Raw genomic sequence first — 21,403 nt, 5'->3', positions numbered from 1 at the left:
AAGTCTCACTTGTATTCTGCTGAAGAGCAACGTTTTGCACAAACTGAGAAAATTCTCACTGCAGTACAGATGGCTGTTATTAAAGAAAGACCGCTGGCCCAGGGTCAACGCATTGTTGTCGTTTCCCCAGTTCCGGCTTTAGAGGCTGTTACAAAAGCGAGTGTTCCTAATTCGAAAGCTTTACACCTGCGATGGATACAATGGGCTACGTCTTTGACAGCCACTGATGTAGATTATGTATTTGACCCTAAACTGCAGACTCAAGAATTTCTTCAATATGAAATAGAATACCCTGTTCCTGCTGGTACGTTGCCTATTGACCAATATCAAGTGGTCATGTATACCGATGGCTCTGCGCAACCAGCGGTTGGTACTAAACAACAGTATTCTGCTGCATGTGCGGTGGTGAGCGGCACTATGGAGGGGGAAGTGTTCTGCCCCCGACATACTTATACTAAAACCTTGGGAGATTGCACGGCACAGCTGGCTGAGCTCAAAGCTCTATTGTTAGCGTTGGAGCACGCGGATCCGGCGCTTTTAACCTTGCTAGTCTGTGACTCCTACTACTGTGTGCAGTCTTTCAACGAATATCTACACTATTGGAAGATGAATGGGTTCAGAGATTCTAAAGGCAACACCATTAAACATAAAATGTTGTGGGGTAAGGTTGCGGATCTGAAGGAAACGCTTCCTAAAGTCCATGTTGTGCATACACTTGGACACCAGCGCGTTGGGATACACGTTGCTGGGGATACTTTGGCTGATGAAGCCGCAAAATCGGCAGTGGCTGTCGCCACTGTAGCCGCAGTGACTCGTTCGAGTTGCAAACCAGACACAGAAATTTCGGCTGCCATAAAGGCTACGGCTGATGGCACGCCCTTTCCTAAAGGATTTCCTTCTAAATATAGTTACTGCTTGAATGGTGCGCTGAATGCTACTGTTACAATTCCAGGCATTGGTGTACGTGAAATTCCCAATAAAATTGAGAGACCTCGATTAATTTCTGCAGCACATGAGGGGGTGGCTTCTGCACATGCTGGTGTGGCTGCCACGATTTCACTTTTACAGGCTCGTTACTGGTGGCCTGGTCTCTCTAAAGAGACGAAGCAATATGTCCTTTGTTGTGACGTTTGTCAACAAATTAAAGCGTCGTCGGCTAAACGCCCGCAGCAGACGCCCCTTCTGATTTCAAATAAACCATTAGTGTGTGTACTTGGATCATTGAGGTCCGCTGACACCAGATAGTGCATACAAATATATATTGGTTGCTGTAGATTCGTGCTCCAGATTTGTATGGGTATGGCCACAACGCTCGGCTGACGCTCAAACTGTTATTAAAGATTTGCGCATCTTTGTCGATATGTTTGCAGTTGCAGCTTTTCATTCGGACCAGGGCCCTGCTTTTGCCTCTAAGGCATTCAGGGACACCATGGCTTCGTTGGGGGTCCAACTCCAATTCTCGTCTCCATTTCATCCCGAGGGAAATTCTGTCGTGGAGCGTTTAAATCGTGATTTAAAGCAGTCCTTAACGGCCAGAGTTATAGGTACGGGTCGTGGTTGGCTAGCCCACCTATATGGAGTACAGAGAGCACTTAATAACTTGCCTAGAAGGAGACTGGGGGGTCGTACTTCATATGAGTGCCTGTTTGGAACACGAATGTATGTTCCTGATCTAGATGGTCCTGGTGTGGAGGCGGCAGATACGCCCTTTGACATAAATGATCGTGTCACTGTTTTGCAGGATTTACAACAATTCCGTGAAGATAACTCTTCTGCCAGTGCTGCCTCCTCAGGAATTAAGGATGAGCCAGTAACACCTACTGGTTGGATACCCAGGATTGGGGATCTAGTGCGTGAAAAGGTCGCAGTTAAAAAATAATTTGGTCCTTCTTATCGCGAACCTGTCCCTGTGTTGGGGGTGAGCGGCACGAGAACTGTGATTTTACCGCCGCTGCGAGGGGCCAAAGGAAATCGTTTTGTTTCCATTGATAATGTCAAGTTACAACATGTGGCCGATTCTGAACAGCAGACCAAGAGGGACACCCAGTAGTTCCGGAATCCCTCTCACTACTGGGGAGGAAGTCCCGCTGCAGGTGATTTTCATCGACACTGTTTCCTCTCCGAGCTTGGGGAGGGTGGATGATGATCTTGCGATTGTTCCACCGACGGCGATTAATATGGAATCTTGTGATCAAATTGCTGTACGTTCTACTGACGTTTCTGAACATGTGGTTTATAGCGTGCCACGGCGAGAGCCTCCATCTGCTTCTTTGTTCACAGTTGCACCTTTTGCTAGAACTGCTTCTGGCTGCTTCAACGACGCTGATAATGATGTGTCCGGCTCCTCGTCCTCGATGTCTTCTGTCCACGACGGCTGCTGGGTTGGCTTAAACGCACATATTTTGTTTTTCCTTGGAACTATTTTTGGCTGTTTTTGGCCGTGATGACTATTTTATTATGGTTGGGATTTGTGGTTACTTTTTTTCTGATAATACATGGTCATTTTCTTCCTGATCGATCTGACATTGAGCACGTGGAGACTGTGTTAAAACCGCATTTTTCGTCTCATATGGTTCGAAGAGACTTGTCCACAGTGAACATTTCTGCTATACCAGTTCCGGATGGAATTGTGTGGGATAAAGTAATGTTTGATATATATGGTCCCACTGAATTGATTCAAATACCGTATGTCCTCAAATTATCGATGAATGATATTGTTATACCTGGCATTGTTTCTGATGATTGGGATGTGAAGACAGTAGATTCTATGCTTACGGATTTGCAATATTATACTGTCTATGACGATGATGATGCTTACCAGTTTAGAGATAATCATGGTGACATGTTTTGTTACAACTATTATGGACACCACTTTATTCATAAAGCTAGTAGCCCCAAGTCCATGTTTAATTATGTGCAATGGGAACATTGCTCGACTCCTCCACAAGGGAGTTCAAAAACGCATTATGATAAATTTGCATATTTTTCTGGGCATGATCCACGTGATGCTAAGTCCTACTATTTTAAAGTTGCACCGTATTCTAATAAGCAAATGTTATTGACCGATACTAAATTACTGTATTCCAATTTGTTTGTATCTAAACTTTCGGTCGAGTGATATGAATACTGGTTTAAAACTGTTGACTTAAAAAGTGTTTGGGGTTCGAAAAATTGGCAAATGCGAGGCAGGGACACGTTATTTAGAGCATGTATTATCCCTGTGCAGATTATTTTCCTCAATGACACAGTACAACAGACTAGCTGTTTGGGCTTAGCAACGATTAGGGAGTTGACTTTGCCTAGTATACTTGTCCCTTCTAAATTAAAAAATTGGCAGCACTATGTGAATGCTACTTTCAGTGACATTACACATTGGGTCCAGAATGGTACGCTTAACACTTCATCGTTACATCCAGGCGGGTGGTTATTATGGCCTGTAGACACTAATATGTGTCATCAACGTTTTGTCACCTCTTCAGGGGGGCTCAGGACTAGTAGGGCAGACCCTTGTTACGTTTCACCAGAACATGCTGATATTATAACTACATACAGTGTGGGGAAGCTTTGTCAGCAATGGTTGAAGTCATCCACGCTGGATGCAGTTAAGTCACATCTCACGTTACTGTCTAATGATACTGATTTACAAGATTTTTTGTCAGGTCCCAAAGTACCACGGAAGAAAAGGTTCTTATACGAGGTTTATAACGAGATTTGGAAGCTTTCACAACAAGAGGCTGCAGCCCGGTTGAGGCAGATTGATCAAGAAAATCTGATGCAGACTTTGTCTGTTGTTGATAATGGCATGCACACCCTTTCTGACCGTGTTTACACGATTGACAGCATTGTTTCCTCTGCCATTGACATTATTAAATCGGACATGTCTTCTTTATATCATGGGCAGAGTCAGACGCGGTCCATCATGCAGCTGGGTTGGACTCTTCAGACCTTGAAGGCGGGTCGCGTTCCATGGCAGCACGTTCGTGCCAGAGAGATCTTTATCTCTTTTAATTTGACTCGTCAACAACAACTGATGGCTAAAAAGGAAGCGACATATGTTATGTTAAATATTGAGAAATTAGAGAAACTGCCTTTCACAGTAGCTGAGATTCCGTCAGCTGAGTGGTTGATTCATGGGGTTATTAATTTGCCTATCTCTACTTTGCAATTTACTTCGTGTTTGAAGCACATTCCGGTGGGTAGATATGAACTATTGGGAGACAGTTACATACACGAGGTGTGGGACCTTCCCTTTCAGTACAGATGTGTTAATGGTTTGAAGGAGGTTTTTCTTAGCGGCAGCGAATGCGAAGCTTCTGTCAGCCATTCAATGGTTTGTAAACAGCTGTCCTTGCACGGGGCGTGTAACGCTTCGATTGCTAACTTAGCTTGTTATCTGAAGGGAGTTCCAGTCCCGGTTATTAAAAACACTTTCCAGGTGCTTTCTAACGGCAGTTACATTGTTCTTAACAGCGAACGCTGCTGTGGCATGCGTGCCGGAATAGTTTACATCGTCGTTGTCAACAAGGCCGTTACGTGCTGCGGGAATGTGTTGTTTCCCCCCACTCAATTTAGGGAGGTAGCGGACATCTGGCCTCATATTGCTACTTCCAAGGTTGATTTCGACAAGTTGAGTCGGCTAAAAGCTTTATTGTTTCAAAAGCATGTGGCCCTTACATCTGCTAGCGAGACCTACGCACTTCAGGTGGCAAGGTCATCGGCGGAGATACAGTCCCTTTTGAATACTAACTTTCCAAATCACTTCGGTGAACTTGTGGGACGTATATTTAATGCATCCAGCACTGCTGGTATTGCAAATTTTTTCAAAGTCGTTGGTGTTGGTTTTGCTCATACCTTCTCTTCCATATTCGGTTTGATACCTTCGGCTATACATTCTATTTTCGGAAGCATTTTTGGGGGTTTCCAGATTACTTTGGCTTTATTGGCTGGAGTCTTGCTGTTGTTGCTATTTTTTCGCAATGGCTGTCCCGTCACAACGAGATCCTGTATTGCTGCTCCCGTCAGCGCAGCTGTGTCGTGAACGCATGATGCAGCATTTTGGAGCGACACTCCTGGGATATTTGGAGTGTGACTGGTCTCTGTCATTCAGACCGGTTTTGGATTGTGTGCAACCCGTGTTTCGATGCCTTTGGTGCTCGTTTGAACATGCACTGGCTCTCTGTCTCTCATTGCAGCGCCCTCCATTGGTCGATGCTGATCTGTTGATGTTCCCGATTAGGGCTCATTCCCAGACCTGTGCACTACGGATGCGCTTGCTTCGTGAGGCAGTTTATGAGATTCCCTTCCTGGAGGAAGATGGTATTGTCTCTTTCATAGGCCCTACACGGGGTGCCGCCCTGAATGGTTTTGTGGCTTTGGATCACACCTGCTCCATGGTACTTTGTGACGTGGATCTTCCGATATTGACATATATCGAAGTGGAGGAACTCCTGCGTTCTGTTGCTTCTATCTAACGATTGGATTTTTACGAAATTGACACTATATTGAATTTGGCTTTATGATCACATGTTACCTAAATTTATGACTTTGTTGTCTGCTCACCTTGTCGAAATAATTGTTTTAGGTATTGTTTATATTTGGGGCATCCTTTTATATTATTGGAACCACTTGCTACCGACAAGGGGAGGGTGTAGTGTGGTTAGTTTTACGTATTCGTTGCGCTTTAGCTTCAGGCTTTAGGCCTTTGTACACTTTGCCCTGAATATATTTCATTCATTTGCTGACAGCTTAGAGCCTCTGTGCACTTTGCTCTACATGCTTTTTATTAGGCTTCGTACTGTTATTTTTCAAATAGCCAGTTCTACGGTGTTGTTTTTTTATTCATATCACACTGTTTTGCCTACTTCAGCACTGGAGTTCTCCATAACATATTTACTCTGTGCTTCAGTCAAGGATACAGTCTGGTACATTGCCGATAGACGTGGTAAGAGTTTAGACTTGGCATTCCTGCGAAGGGACATTTTGTGATCACGATGACATGTTAGTTATATAAACACTTCCTTGTCCCAATACACGCAAGAGGGAGATTCCGACCAGGGAACCACAACTAGACGCTGACTGCCTCGTTGCAGATGCTGAACCAAGATCACAGGTCTTTGCTCAGGTATGAGGGCTGATGTCTCCACAGTGATTCTAATAGGCAAGCTAGAAGCTTAACATGCTGTGCTCTAAATAGAACAAGCAGAGGGAGAGTAGAAACTGTTAGACAATATGATAGCTTTGTTCTTATGTTTTACTCTCCTGGTGACTATTTCAATCCTACTGTGTTGTATCGTTCTGGTTATTGCGGCTCACGCCTTAATATCTAAAATACAGTCGTTTTATTAAAACATAATATAAAACTTATACTGTCTTTGTCATTTGTATATGAGATCATATTGGAAATAAGAGAGTTGGTTTGGATCTGAGTAACCACGACTTCCCTGAGAAGTTCCAAAGATGTCATGCGCTCGGCTGCCAAATCATTCCTTCCAGATGGGAGAAATGAGGCACTGCTAGTTAGCCGGAGCAAAAAACGGATTTAGGGTGACAGAGTTCTTTACACGTGGGTCAGACTCAGTCCCCCACACCGTTATAGATCCTGCTACCTAGAAATCCAGTAGTCTCATTTAGAATAATGAGAGCCCACGCGACAAACCAATAAAAAAAAAACTGGAAATTGCAGCACCACATGTGTTGCTTGAGGACATTTTACTGGCTTCTGTTCCTGAAGTAAGTCTGCCTCTGACTAACCTCATGTCTCCCATACAGAATGCATACATTCTACATCTAGGAGAGAAAAGAGTCCTATGAACCTCCATCTGAAGCAGGAACAGAATCTGTGCTAGACATGGCTTCCCCAGCAATTTGACTTTGTGGACAGTCAAAACTGTACTTTTTCCCCAAACTTTTCTATAGTTGTCATAATACAGATTCAGATTGTTTACACTCACCTTTTAAATCACAAGTTTATCCCAGCACCTCAAAGATCTTCAGTGGTAGGCAGATTCAGAACATGCCCCAAGATGCAGTCTGTTGGTAAAAATCAAAAAGTGAAAATTAGCTGATCACTTTGCTGCATAGGAAATGCTATAAGGAACAAGCATACGCAAAGCCAATAGGTTTTGCATGTGGTTTTTCTTTTGAATTCTATCTTACTAACCGGATTGTAAATGTTGAAAAAAGGTTATAATGATGTTTGTTTAAAATTTTATAAACTGTGAGTAGTTGTTTGTGTTGTGATGTATGTTTAAATAATATTCAAGGGCTTCACACGTGTACTTTGTACCTCATTTATTATGGCATTGTATTAGAGTATAGTATTGTGTACTTAGTAGAGTGGCACTGCACCTGCTGCCAGTCAAATCGTGCCCCTTTTAACTGCAAGTAACTGCAATTTTGACTACCTGTTTAGTAGTAAAATTAAATATAGCAATGTTTGGTGTTTAGATGAGTTATCACAACCTTTGGCCCCAGATGCTACTGCACCTGTGGCACCATTCAAATAATGACCTTGGTGCCTCCAAGACAACTAAGCCTGTGACTGTCTGTTTAAAAGTAACATTTAGTAATAATTTGTGTTTAGTGGGTTTCCTATAGCTTTTGGGCATGGTTCCATTGTACCTGCAGCGCCATTCAAATCATGACTCTATGGACTGCAAGGTAACTGCACTTGTGACTGCCTGTTTAGTAGTGAAATATAGCAATATCTGGTGTTTAGAGGGGTTCCTAGAGCTTTTGCTCCCGGCACCATTGCACCTGCTGCACCACTGAAATCATAACCCTAGTGCTTGCTAGATAACTGCACTTATGACTGCCTGTTTAGTAGTAACATTTAGCAATAATCTGTGTTTATTGGGGTCCCTAAAGCCTTTGACCTCGGTGTCACTGACCCCCTGCACCATGCAAATCATTCCCCTTTTAACTGCAAGGTAACTGCAATTGTGACTGCCTGGTTAGTAGTAAAATATAGCAATTGTAAGTGTTTAGAGGAGTTCTGACAACTTGTGCGCCCGGTACCATTCTATCTGCTGCACCATTCAAATAATGACCCTAGTGCCTGCAAGATAACTACAGTTTTGACAGTCTGTTTAGTAGTACAATATAGCAATATCTGGTGCTTAGAGGGGTTCCTAGAGCTTTTGCCCGGGTGTCACTGCACCTCCTTCTGCACCACTGGAATCATATTCCTAGTGCCTGCTAGATAACTACACTTGTGCCTGCCTGTTTAGTAGAAAAATATAGCAATATTAGGTGTTTAGAGGAGTTATGACAAGTTTTGAGTCAGTGCCACTGCACCTGCTGCACCATTCACATCATGACCCTACTGCTTGCAGATAATTGCACTTATGACTTCCTGTTTAGTAGTAAAATATAGCAATATGTGGTGTTTGGAGGGGTTCCTAGAGCATTTGGCCCCGGAGTTACTACACCTCCTGCACCATTAAAATCGTGACCCTACTGCCTGCAAGATAACTGCAGTCGTGACTGCATGCTTAAAAGTAAAATATAGCAATATTTGGTGTTTAGAGGGGTTCTGGCAACTTCTAGGCCTGGTGCCACTGCACCTTCTGCCCATTCAAAGCATGACTCTAGTGCCTGCAAGATAAATGCACTTGTGACTGTCTATTTAATAGACAAATGGAGCAATATTTGGTGTTTAGAAGAAATCCTAGAGCTTTTAGTCCCAGTGTCAGTCCGCCTGCTGCATCACTGGAATCATATCCCTAGTGCCTACTAGATAACTACACTTGTGACTGCCTGTTTAGTAGTAACACATAGCAATATTTGGTGTTGAGAGGAGTTCTGGCAACTTTTGGCCCCGGTGACACTGCACCTGCTGCATCATTCAAATCATGACCCTAGTGCCTGCAAGATAAATGCACTTGTGACTGCCGGTTTAGTTGTAAAATATAGCAATAATCAGGGTTTAGTGGGTGCCTGGAGCCTTTGGTCCTGATGTCACTGCACCTGCTGCAGCATTCAAATCATTCCTCTTTTATCTGCAAGGTAACTGCAATTGTGACTGACTGTTTAGTTGTAAAATACAGAAATAGTAAGTGTTTAAAGGAGTTCAGAAAACCTTTGGGCCCAGTGCCACTGCACCTGCTGCACCATTCAAATAATGACCACGATACCTGCAAAATAACTGCCTGATCACTAGTAAAATATAGCACTATTTAGTGGGGTTCCTGGAGCTTTGGGCCCAGGTGTCACTGCACCCGATGCACTGTTAAAATCGTGACCCTAGCACCTGGAAGCTAACTGCCCTTGTGACTGACTGTTTAGTGGCAATATTTAGCAATAATCTGCATTCAGAGGAGTTCTGACACCTTGTGGCCCCAGTGCCATCGCACCTGCTGCACAACTAAAATTATGACCTTAGTGCCTGCAAGATAACTGCACTTGTGACCTCCTGTTTAGTAGCAAAATTCAATAATAATTTGTCTTTAGTGGGGTTCCTAGAGCTTTTGGCCACTGTACTAGTGCATCTGCTGCATGTGGCTGCCCATTTAGTTGTCAAATATAGCAATAATTGGTGTTTAGAGAGCATCTGACAACTTTTGAACCCGGAGCCACTGCACCTGCTAGATCATTCAAATCATTACCCTACTGCCTGCAATGTAACTGCACCTGTGACTGTCTAGTTAGTAGTAAAGTATCGTAATATTTGGTGTTTAGAGGAGTTATGACAACTTTTTGGCCAGGTCCCACTGCACCTGCTGCACCATTCAAATGATTACTTTAGTGCCTGCAAGATAACTGCACTTGGGACTGCCTGTTTAGTGGTACAATTTAGCAATAATCTCTGTTTAGAGGGGTTCTGACACCTGATGGCCCCGGTGCCACTGCATCCGCTGCACCATTTAAATCAGAGGTAAAAATAAATTAAGAAACTGCAAAATATGTACCTCTAAAAGCAATAAACCCAAAGCAATGCCATATGCGTAGCAGAAACTTGATTGAAAGGCGTAAGGACATTACGATTTAATGACATGTAAACAGCTACGGGGGGACGTTCATGTTTTGTATATTTTGACTGCTTCTTTTAAATGCTCTTAAACGTTACTGTTTTTTACTTCGTTGGGCAAGAGCATCCAATGACAGCATGTTTAATACATCTAAATGTTGAAATAAAAAATATTGGATAGGAAAAGAGTGGAATGAGAGTGAAACACAGTTGAAACAAGCAGACTGCCTGGCTTTTTGACGTTTGTAGATCTTAGCACGCGTTAGAACAGCCTTGGAAGTCTCCAGAGTGAATTGGCCCTAATAACCACTTTATATTGCCACAGAGTGCCATACGCTAAAGTGACACATATGTTCCAGAAGATGCTTTCCAACTTTGTTATTTGCTATTTAATAAATATTGACTCATGTTGCTTCTGGGGTGAAAAAAAAATACACGCTCACTCACCTACTAACTCAGAAGATTCCTAAAACACGAGCAGCCGACAAACGACCTACATGAGGAAGAACAAAGAAGATTGAGTAACTAGTGGAAAGACACTAACAAGTAACCAATCACCAAAAACCAAAAGGTGTACTTTGGCCACGTTCCATGCGACGACGGAAGCAGAGCAGCAGAACAGCATGAAGTGACCTGATAGACAATAAAAGCAAGTAAATTCCAGCGACGTTGGAGAGACGTTGGAATGAGTAAATGGGAAGTTCAGGAAAGGAAGGAGCGAAATAGGGGCAGGGTCTAAGTCCCTTTAAAGAATTTGTTTTAGAAAGGAAAGACTTTGTAAGCACAGTGCAAGCGATGTGCAGGCGAAACCTAAAAACATTTTGAGCACAACATGAAGGTTTACGCTAGTAGCACATTTTTGCCTTTGATTAATCTTTTATGCAGTATCATCAATTATGACCAAAATACATAAAATGCTCTATCACAACTATTTTTACTTAACCTGGCCTTCATCAAGATTGTCTTCCGATTTTCTCATAACTCATCTGTTTAACATCATTGTGTGGGTGGTTTAACACCCCAGTCAACGTGAATGTACCAGTAATTGTTATTGAACATATAATATTCTTACATTTAATTTCAATATGTACACTGTCTCACAACACTGTTTTTTTCTAGTGCCCATCCACAATGCAACCGCCTTATCCTCTTTGCAACTGCTTTGCTTACCAGCTAAACGACTGCGTTTAAAATCCAATTTATCAGGGGTTCCCCATTATTGGAATACTCAGACCAATATACCCATCCCAGTCAAGAAGATATGAAAACACACTGGTCACCAAACGAAAGGACTAATTGGAGTACTTATGTTAAGGAAACTATTTTTCACTGTAAACGTAATTTTCTGTCCCAGTCTTTGGCCTTCTAAAAATAATTTGTCTTTGTATGAAGGTATTGATATATTGATGCAGACCTAGCAGAGAACCACCAGCAAACTGTGGACAGCTTAAGGCGGGGGGAAGTTTTGTATGGTGTACATAGCAACAAGTAGAAAGGAGAACACTACAGAATGAGGCCCGGCATCAGAGAAATCGTTAGGTTCGTCACCTTCACCTATATCAAACAAATTATTCCTTGCAGCATGTACGGTGTGGTTCTTGATTCCACAGGCTTGCCTTCACCTTTAAGTACTAGCTCAGTGCATTCTTTGGGTATTCTAACCCTACACCTAAAGGTGGCACACCAGTCTGTAATGGGCATACTTACTTTAGGGTTTGCATCTTGTGGGCCACAGTACTTCAAAAGAGCTTTAATTAACATTGCAGAAAAGAAAAGAAATTGAACAAATGAGTTCTGCAAAAAGGAAGGGGGAAGATGTTTCTGTCTTATATTCTTTAGCTCTGGAGTATCACAAGGCTGGTGTACCTCCTCACCTCCTTTATGGGGTAAAATGCATTCTTCCCAAAGACTCATGGTTTTCTAAAATACAAGACAGTTTACCCCCTACATCCCTTCTTTCAATATTCACTATTGTGTCTACTGCATTTAAATTGCTGGCTCAGGATTCAAGTAGACATGCATTGTCATCGTTTGCAACTACTGAGAGGTCCAAATGCACAATTCAATATTCTTGAAGTGGGCTCCAAGGTTGAATGTTTTGTTTAATGTGTTTCCCAGGGTTTTCTTGAATTTGGTGCCTTAGGATGAAAGCAGGCATAACAGATTCCATTTAACCAATATTTGTTTACTTTTAGCTGTTGATCTTTTAGCCATTTTATAATGTTGGCTTGGGAGGTTGACAATATTGAATGATCATCATCAGCAGAGATTCGGAGATATAGCTGGGTCTCGTCTGCATACAGATGATACAGAATTCCTAGAACAGCTCTAAGGGGTTCAAAATTGATCTTTAAAAGTAAATGTGCCAGTTTGAGCCCTGTAATATGCCACAGATCACAGACTTCAGCCTGGAGATAGACTATCTAATTTTAACTCATTGGTATCTGCTTACAAGATAGGATTTTATCCATTTTAGTAGTGTCATTAATTCTGAGGCATTCCTTGAAATTATGGAGGAGTATTTTATGGTCCACTGTATCAAAAGCCGAGACAGGTCTAAAAGAGAAAGAAGGCAACTATGATTGTTGTTGACATTTTTTATAGTATCTTCTGTCACACCCACCATTGAAGTTCCTGTGCTGTGCTTGGCACAGAAGCTGACTTAAAATCATCAAAAATGTTCTTCTTCAGCTGGGATGCATTACAGTACTCCAGGAGTTTCAAGAGAAATGGTAAGTCTGTGATGGGGTGAAAGTTCTTAGGATAGTTTGTTTTTGCAGTAGGTTTTAAAACAGAGATTCAACAAGTCCTATTTTGAGTGAATAAGCAATACAATTATTATGAAGACAGATTGATAATTTCAAGTCGAGTTGTAATTAGTGATTGATTTTATATTGGCCAAGGTAGAAAGTATGGGGTCAGTTGCATAGCTGTAGGGTTTTGTTTGCTTATTGAGGACTGCTTTGTAATTAGTCACAGTATGAACAGAAGATGTTTGATTACTTGGTGACGATTACGTCAGGATATCTATGGTGAAAGAGCAGAAGGTGTCTTGCCTGATCGTGTTCCCTATTCTCCATTATGTTTAGTGGATACACACTTAGGGCCTGATTTAGATCTTGGCAGATGGGTTACTCGATCACAAATGTGACAGATATCCCGTCTTTGTATTACGATCCCATACAGCCTATGGGGATGGTAATACGTGGGACGGGATATCCTATGTGTTTATGACAGAGTAACCCCTGCGCTGAGATCTAAATCAGGCCCTTCATCACCATTTACAGCATGTGCACTTTAGTTTGAACACAGATCACTTAATTATAAAAAAAAATGTTTTTAAATGGATTCATGAAAAAAAGCTGTTCCAATGAATTTATAGTGTGGCAAATGTATTATTAAATCATATCAGTATGTTGCGAGTTAAGAATTCTAGAGAATTATTTTACCCCAGTGGTTGGGTTTGGTTAGAAATGAGGTCTCTAGTTTGCAGTCAGTTCACACCCTGTCCAAGTAGGGACCCTCACTCTAGTCAGGGTAAGGGAGATACACAGCTCAGATAACCCCTGCTCACACCCTTGGTAGCTTGGCCCAAGCAGTCAGGCTTATCTCAGAGGCAATGAGTAAAGTATTTGTACAAACATACACAGTAACAGTGAAAACACCACAGGAGGACTCCACACCAGTTTAGAAGAACAGCCAATATTTATCTAAATTAAACAAGACCAAAACGACAAAAATCCAACATACACAAAGATATCACATTTTAAAGTTACAAAAAAGTTGTGATCCATAAGTGTCAATGGATGCATTGTTTTCGCACAAAGTACCTGCTATGCATTAAAAATAAATTCGCAGGGGCGGGCATGCATCAGAAAAGCAAGCAATGCATGGATTCATTACTCGCAAGTGAGCCTTTGCATTGATTCTTTCTCCGCCAAGTAAGTGATGCGTCAATTCGTTCCTCGCAAGGAAGGGATGTGTTGATTTCCGGGCAGGCAACCTCCGGTCCGTGCGGTGATGTTGAAGATTTTGACACCCCGGGACGATGCATGGAACATCCGGACGCACGGCAATGATGAATCCGCGCTGAGCAGGCGATAAGTCGATTTCACTGGCGCTGCGCCAATGTTTCCGCCACGGTACAGGTGATGCGTTAATTTTTCTGCTGCTCGGCTCCGGTGCGTGGATTTTCACCTTAGGTTCACCTGCTTCTCCTTTCAAAGGCCCATGGACTGGATGTGCTACCACTTGGCATGATGGGGTCTCAACAAGAGAGCCCAGGTACTGGCAGATGAAGTATTTGATGGCCCTCAGACTTCAGAACAGGGGGCAAGCTCAGTCCTAGCCCTTGGAGAAACTTCATAAGCAGGATTTAAGAAAGCAAAGTACAGTCCTCTCACTCCCAAGGCAGAAGCAGCAGCAGTAGGCCAGCACAGCAACGCAACACGCAGAGTGGCAGGTCCTCCTCAAGCATCAAGGTCTTCTCTTTGGCACAGATTCCTCTTGATGTAGAACCAACCTAAAGATGTGGGGTCAGCACTCCAATACTTATACTAATTTCTGCCTTTGAAGTAGGCAAACTTCAAAGGAAAGCCTTTGTAATGCACAAGACCCTTCCTTGCCCCAGCCACACTCTAGGGGGTTGGAGACTGTATTGTGTGGAGGACAGGCACAGTCGTTTTAAGAGCAGGTGTCAGATCATCCCTCCCACTCTAGCCCGGGAAGACTCTTCAGGGTGTGCAGGACACACCACAACTCCCTTTGTGTCACCGTCTAGATTGAATTCACAAACAACCCAACTGTCAGTCTGACCAGATGTGTATTTAGCAGCAAGGCAGAGTAACAGAACACTTAAGCAAGAAAATGACCACTTTCTAAATGTGGCATTTTCAAACTGACAATCTAAAAACCAACTTCGCAAAAAGATGTATTTTTAAATTGTGAGTTGAGAGTCCCCAAACTCCATATCTCTATCCCAATGGGAAACTACACTTAAAAGATATTTCAAGCCAATCCCCATGCAACCCAATGGGAGAGATAGGCCTTGCAATAGTGAAAAAGGAATTAACAGTATTTCACAATCAGGACATGTAAAACACATTAGTACATGTCTTACCTTTTAGATACACCGCACCCTGCCCATTGGGCTGTCTTGGGCCTGATACAGGGGTGAGTTACATGCAGTGAAAGGGAAGGTTTGGGCCTGGCAGATTGGTGTACTTGCCAGGTCGAACTGGCAGTTAAAACTGCACACACAGACACAGCAGTGGCAAGTCTGAGACATGTTTACAGGGCTACTGATGTGGGTGACACAATCAGAGCTGCGGGCCCACTTTTAGCATTTGATTTACAGGCCTTGGGCACACAGTGCACTTTACTAGGGACTTACTAGTAAATCAAATGTGCCAGGAACCAATCACCAATACAATTTAGACAGATAGCACTTGCACTTTAGCACTGTTCAGAAGTGGTAAACTGCCCAGAGTCCAAAAGCCATCAAAAACAAAGCTAAGCACAGGATCATAACAGGAGGTCAGAAGCCGAAAAGACAGGGGAAACCACACCAAGAGCTGACAGGTCTAACAGGTTTTTTTTAAAACAACCAGTAATGTTTAAATGTTCAGAAAATCATGTGACCACAGGAACATTTCTTGCATTTATGTCCTAAAGTACAACCACATTCTCCCCTTCCTTCTCCAACTTCTCCCAGTTTGGACTTTTATATCAGCTATTTAGAAAATATGCTGCAAAGGGTAAGATTGACTTTTACGGAGATACCAAACTTTAATCTAAATTATTCCCTCGGTATTTATTTTTTAAATATCATGCCTTTTACCAATTTTCTCTCTTTGTTGCATTTCTTCTCAATGTTTACTACTTTGTCAAACCAATGTAGCTAACAAGTGGAACTGTTAATCTAGGTAGGGAGGACCTGGATCAGCAAGCAGAGGGAGCTGAAGGAACCTGGCTTTGTTATAACAGACCCTCCAACCAGACTGAGGCTTTTAAATGTGAAAGAAAGGGGAAAGAAAATTACACCAAACACCACATAGCTAGTAGCAAAAGTGATTTGGAAGTCAGGGAGAAATCAAGGGAGGATCAGCCATGATGGAAATGGAAAAAAGAACGAAAAACTGAAGTGGACTACCTGGTGAGTGCCTTACAAACAGCTGCAAACCCTCATGCATGTGATTGCCATTTTGGAGTTGAAGAGAGAAGGAGCAGCAGCCAGGAGAACGAGGCAAAACAGGCTCAGGGGACAGACTCTCTCAGCCCGCATCTGTGGGCATCGTACAACCTTTTTTAATCCCCTGGAACTGCCAGAACCCATAGAGTACTGCTTTTCTCGCTGTGAATGCTGTCTCTTTACTATGTGTAGACTGTGAAGCACCTCTGATATGTCCACTTAAACTATCTCATATGCTCAGACTACACATTTTGTCTTTCACAAAAACCGAGGTCAGAATTTGAAACACCTTTTTAACTATTGGAACCAGTATAGGTTTTATTATACAAAGCCAACTCTAAACAGTGTCTAGGTGAGCACAGGCCATCATTTTTTTGGAGACTGTACTTATTTTTCCTCATCAAACCTTGAACCAGAGCAAAAGAGACAAAGGCAGAAAAGAGTGAAGGAAGTTGGAAGAGAAAGATTGGAAAACTGACAAAGCCATAAAGAACTTGCAAGGCTGCGCTAAAGAGACAGAGTGAAATGTGATGGATGATAGAGGTATGGTTCCAACTTTATAGAACTTCTCCACATTCATATTAGTAACAGCTATGCAATGCACATGGCAGTCACTATGCAAGTATGATTTATAATTACTATTGTTCTAAACTCACTGAAAGTTGGGGCCGGTTCACGTGGCATGCTGGCAACCCACCATTGAAGTTCCTGTGCTGTGCTTGGCACCGAAACCCAACTTGATATCATCGAAAAAGGTTGTTCTCCAGCTGGGATGCAACACAGTACTCCAGGATTTTCGAGAGGAATGGTAAGTCTGTGATGGGGTGACAGGTCTCAGGGTAGCTTGTCTCTGCAGTAGGTTTAAAACAGAGATGGCGAGTGTCCAGAGGCCACAGCATTATCATCCACATAAACAACTAGTGTTTGCCCATTTCACTTTTTGTCCTCTCTAATCCAATAAGGGCAAATGAATCATCAAGGCCACTGAAATTATGCGATTGTGCGGCTGCTGCTTTTTTTGCCTAATTATAGATTTGTCATATTTGGAACATAATCCATCATCCGCTGATTTTAACAAAAAAAAGTGTTTCTATCTCAAACGATTCAAAAGATACTAAAATGCAGCAACATATATTGCTGCGCATTGGAAGACCCTTTTCAAAGGTTGACTGGTCACTTTTCTGTTGCCTATTGCTATATTTGGGTGTTACACTGGTAATAAGGTGCAACCAATGTCCAGAGAGTATTAAAAAGTGTAAAAATGTCAAAATAATGAAGTGATACTATCACAAAATGTGCTGCATTGTGCCACATAATTTACTTTTCTTGCTGTATAATTTGGCCCTCTCCTGACGCACAATTCTAGTGGCCCTGGGTATCATAAATGCCAACATTTTCAAGCTGCTAAGAGGGGGATTTTGAAGAAAAAAAAAAATCAGGTGAATGTATTTTCCCCATTGACTTACATAGAAGCAGGTGCAATTTTAGGCAGGAGATAGCTGAAATAAGGCCGTTTTGAACTTAAAAATTCTGGATTCCCCGTCTGCATCAGGTCTGTAGGCATGTATGAGATACAAAGAATTAAAAGCTGATAATGTGCTCAACAAAGGGCACTGATACCGCTTGAAAAACATCTATTCGCATGCCATTGCTAGTTGTAATTTGCATGTAGTTTAATTGTTTTTCATTTGATAAACACAACTATTCGCTGGATAATACTTCACCTGTCAGGACCAGCTTGACAGGGCCCCAACCAGTGCAGCTGTGCCTGGTGCTGACCTTGGGGGAGCTCTGTGTTTAGAAATAACATATGGGTTTAAATGCACCTGCTGCAGGGTTGCTTGTATGCCCAGCTGTTTTCAAGCAACAATAAAAATGTCAAGCTAACTGGTGATTAATGTTCCTGCTGACACTAGACTGGATTTTTGTAAAGTGGCTGTTTTGACTCACCATAAGAGAGCGCAGATGGTTAATATGCCTGCTGCAAAGAAAGTGTTCCATGCAGATCACAGAACTGTACTTTACAGGGATAGCTCAGTGGGTTACTGCTTTTGTCACATAAATCATTTTGCTACCTGCAGTCCATAAGTTACAATCCTGTTATACCACAGTGACGTATGGGTTGTCAAACACCTGCATGCAAACTGCACGATAGAGGTCAGAACCTTATTTTTTTCCCCAGTCTTTCATTAGCCTGATGTTGCTAAAAAGAGTTTGTTTAGGTAGAAATACATTCTTATTAGTGAAGCCAACCCCAATCACTGAGCTACCTTATAAATCATGAGTTTGTGCTTCTCCAGACCAAACACTCTTGAAAATATACAGGCAACTAGTATGGATGTCATGCGATTCCTACACCTTGTAATCCTCATTGTTCTGTGTAACATTTCCCATACACTGATTGAAACATTAACGATTCATTGTCTCTGTTTAATATGTGTGTGTGTGTGTGTGTGTGTGTGTGTGTGATGTAAAGTGCTGTGACACCCTACGCTGGCATGAGTAACGCTATAAAACAAATGAGAGGCAGGTGAGGGGGGCTATGGAAAGATGCGTGGCACTGTTGGAAGGTGGTAGTGAGAGAATCCATGGAGAAGGAGGTCAATGGGGTGGCGCCACAAAAGGTTGCCACACAAGGGCCACAAGCTCTAAAACTGGCCATGCATTATGTTGGTTCACGTGGAGCTGTAACAAAGCTGGAACCAAACTTCACAACTGCGTGAAACAGTGGCATCAAAAACAAAAGAGTGTGCTGTAAACTCAGCCCAAAAATCTGGGTGTGTCTTACTAGCACACTCAAAAGAATATAAATAGACCCAGTCCCCCAGACACCTGAACTGAACAATTGTAAAATATTGCTTTCCGTTTTCAGAATAGCACAGCTATCTGTCAGGCGGAGTTAATTCACTTTTGAGCATTACAATAACCATCTAAAAGAAGGGCAAACTGGGGTTGCCAGATAATTCATTATGTATCAGCTCGCCATGGTCCTCGCCCACAAAAAATTTAGTTATTTAGTATTCTTACACTGATGTCTTGGCCAGCAGCTAGGGTGCCAGAGGCGACTTTACAAACTTGTAAATCAGGGTATCGAAACATTCCCGACAACTTTCGAATTTTCCACTCATAAGAGCATTTACTGGCATGGAGGTTCCCATGCAAGTTCAACGGCATGTTAAAATCTGCGCTTTTGTGCGCATTTTAAGCTGCTGCAAGAGTAAAAACGGCATCAACTTTATCCGGTTTCAAAGCGCCGTGAGAAACGGTGGTAAAGTTAACTTGTGAGAAAACAGCGCATCCGTTTTAAATGCCAACCAGCATTTCTAGAGGAAATATTATAACTCATGAGAAAAAAAAGTTGCGCATTTGCAAGGAAAAATTACACCAGTGAGTAAACGTAGAAAAGTGGTATACTCAGTTAAATCAAGGTAGGACACCGATCACGAACTAGGCAAGTCTACGCTCGCATGATACAAACGTTGCACACCCTGTAAGAACACCTAAAGTAAACTGTGTTCAAAGTCACAGAACATTACCGTGTATGTGAATATCTGAGTGTATAGTGTCCGTTTGATTTAAGGGTTCCTAAGCAGGGCACAAGTCCTTTAAAAAAAAAAAAAAAGTGGAGAACTAACCAAGTCAAGCAGTATGCAAGTGACATCACAGCGTGTGGCATAGCATGCGGCATCACAGGAAGTGATCTCATAGGAAGTGACGTCAGATAATTAAAACCTGACACATATGTTTAGCAGGTCTATCATGAGTACATTTAAGCGCTTTACGAGATTTAACAAATGTGATTTTAGTTTGGGGTTTGCCAAAAAAAGTGGTACAACCCCAATGCAAAATTTGGGACTCAAATAATACATTTAGGCGTTGCGGGCGTCAGTATACCGCCAGTGCTGGCAGTATATCTGGCTCCCTATTATGACTTTTCCGCTGGGCCAGCGGGACGGTCCGTCCGCCCAGTGGAAAAGTCACATCAACATTGCACCCGGCTCGTAATAGAGCCAGCGGCAATGTTGATGTGCAGCAGGTGCAGGTGCACCCGTTGCGCATTTCGGCAGTGAAATGCGCAATGGGGCTGTGCCTGGGGGGCCCCGGCACTGCCCATGTCGAGTGCATGGGCAGTGCAGGGGCCCCCCCAGTCCCCTTGACCGCCAGCCTTTCCATGGCAGTGTTTACCGCTGTGGACAGGCTGGCGGTTGGGGATTATGACCGCCAGGCGGAAGCCTGGCTGTATGTTGGAGGGGTCGGCGGTATGGCTATTGCGCCACGGTCATAATAGCTGGCGGAACACCGCCAGGGTGTTGGCGCTGTTACCACCAGCTTACCGCCGGCCGCCAGGGTCGTAATGAGGCCCTTAGTGCTTTTTAAAACTCTGCCTCAAAGAAATTGGCAACAAGGAGAAACATGAAAGAAGATCTGCTCTGCGTAATTGGCTGCAAAGTCAGCATTTTAAAATACCTTATGGGGTCAAGGCACCTGCTGAGGAGATCTTGGTGGCCACTAAATTTCAGGGAATAATAAGAATGGTGCGGTAACGCCAGAGGTTAATGCCTTTGCTGTGTTTTGTCTGGCACCAGTTTTGAATCAAAGTAGCACTGTCTGTCTGTCTGTCCTGCAAAGCACATCATGCAACACGCAGATGACAAATTTTTATTTTCTCTAGAGAGGTAAGTGGGTTATTGCCTTTAACACAGAGATCCTTTTGTTACTTACAGTTCATAAATTCTAATCCTACTAATATAGCACAGTGGGCTATGAAGGACGTGACTCCTACACCTTGTAAGCCTCACTGTCTTATGTAAAATATCTTGTGCATTTGATTTACACAATTACATGAAGTATTGTCAATGTATAATGTGTATGTTATGCAAAGCACTCTGACACCCTGCACTGGGATCAATAGCTCTAGAAAAGAAACAGAGTAGTTGTATTACAAATTGTTATTTGTGTAAATACTGTGACAGATCCACGCATCTGACATTCTTACAATGCATACATATTTCTTATATATACAGGGACTAAAAGTCAAAAGCATGCCTCACTTAAGCACCTGTGAAGTGATAACGAGATGTGTGTCTGTTTCCTCTGCATTGCATTTGCGTCTAAGTGTGAGGCTCCAGGCCTCACCCATTCAGGATCATATTGCAACCAAAGGTGGCCTGATAACCTGGATCATACTGGAACAAAAGGAGGCCTCCTGGCCCCTTAACCTCACCTACATCTTTGGCCCAGCTGGA

The 21,403-nt window shown here is 42.7% G+C and overlaps 1 protein-coding gene across 2 annotated transcripts in view; it reads right to left on the bottom strand.

The window, feature by feature from the left end:
* The window catches only part of A4GALT (alpha 1,4-galactosyltransferase (P1PK blood group)), a 203,564-nt gene that overhangs the window by 179,619 nt on the left and 2,542 nt on the right, over positions 1-21,403 (bottom strand). The window contains exons 2-4 of one of the 2 annotated variants that reach the window (XM_069228319.1): positions 16,814-17,007; positions 10,415-10,460; positions 6,951-7,029 (exon numbers count right to left, since the gene is read on the bottom strand). The gene's annotated coding sequence lies outside the window, so the exon portion shown is untranslated. The remainder of the gene's footprint in view (positions 1-6,950; positions 7,030-10,414; positions 10,461-16,813; positions 17,008-21,403) is intronic. The other variant, XM_069228318.1, reaches the window with a different exon arrangement.

The sequence above is a fragment of the Pleurodeles waltl genome, chromosome 4_1 (genome assembly GCF_031143425.1).
Source record: "Pleurodeles waltl isolate 20211129_DDA chromosome 4_1, aPleWal1.hap1.20221129, whole genome shotgun sequence".
Taxonomy (NCBI): domain Eukaryota; kingdom Metazoa; phylum Chordata; class Amphibia; order Caudata; family Salamandridae; genus Pleurodeles; species Pleurodeles waltl.
The sequence above is the reverse complement of the archived record's forward strand: the minus strand, read 5'-3'. Positions and strand labels throughout refer to the sequence as shown.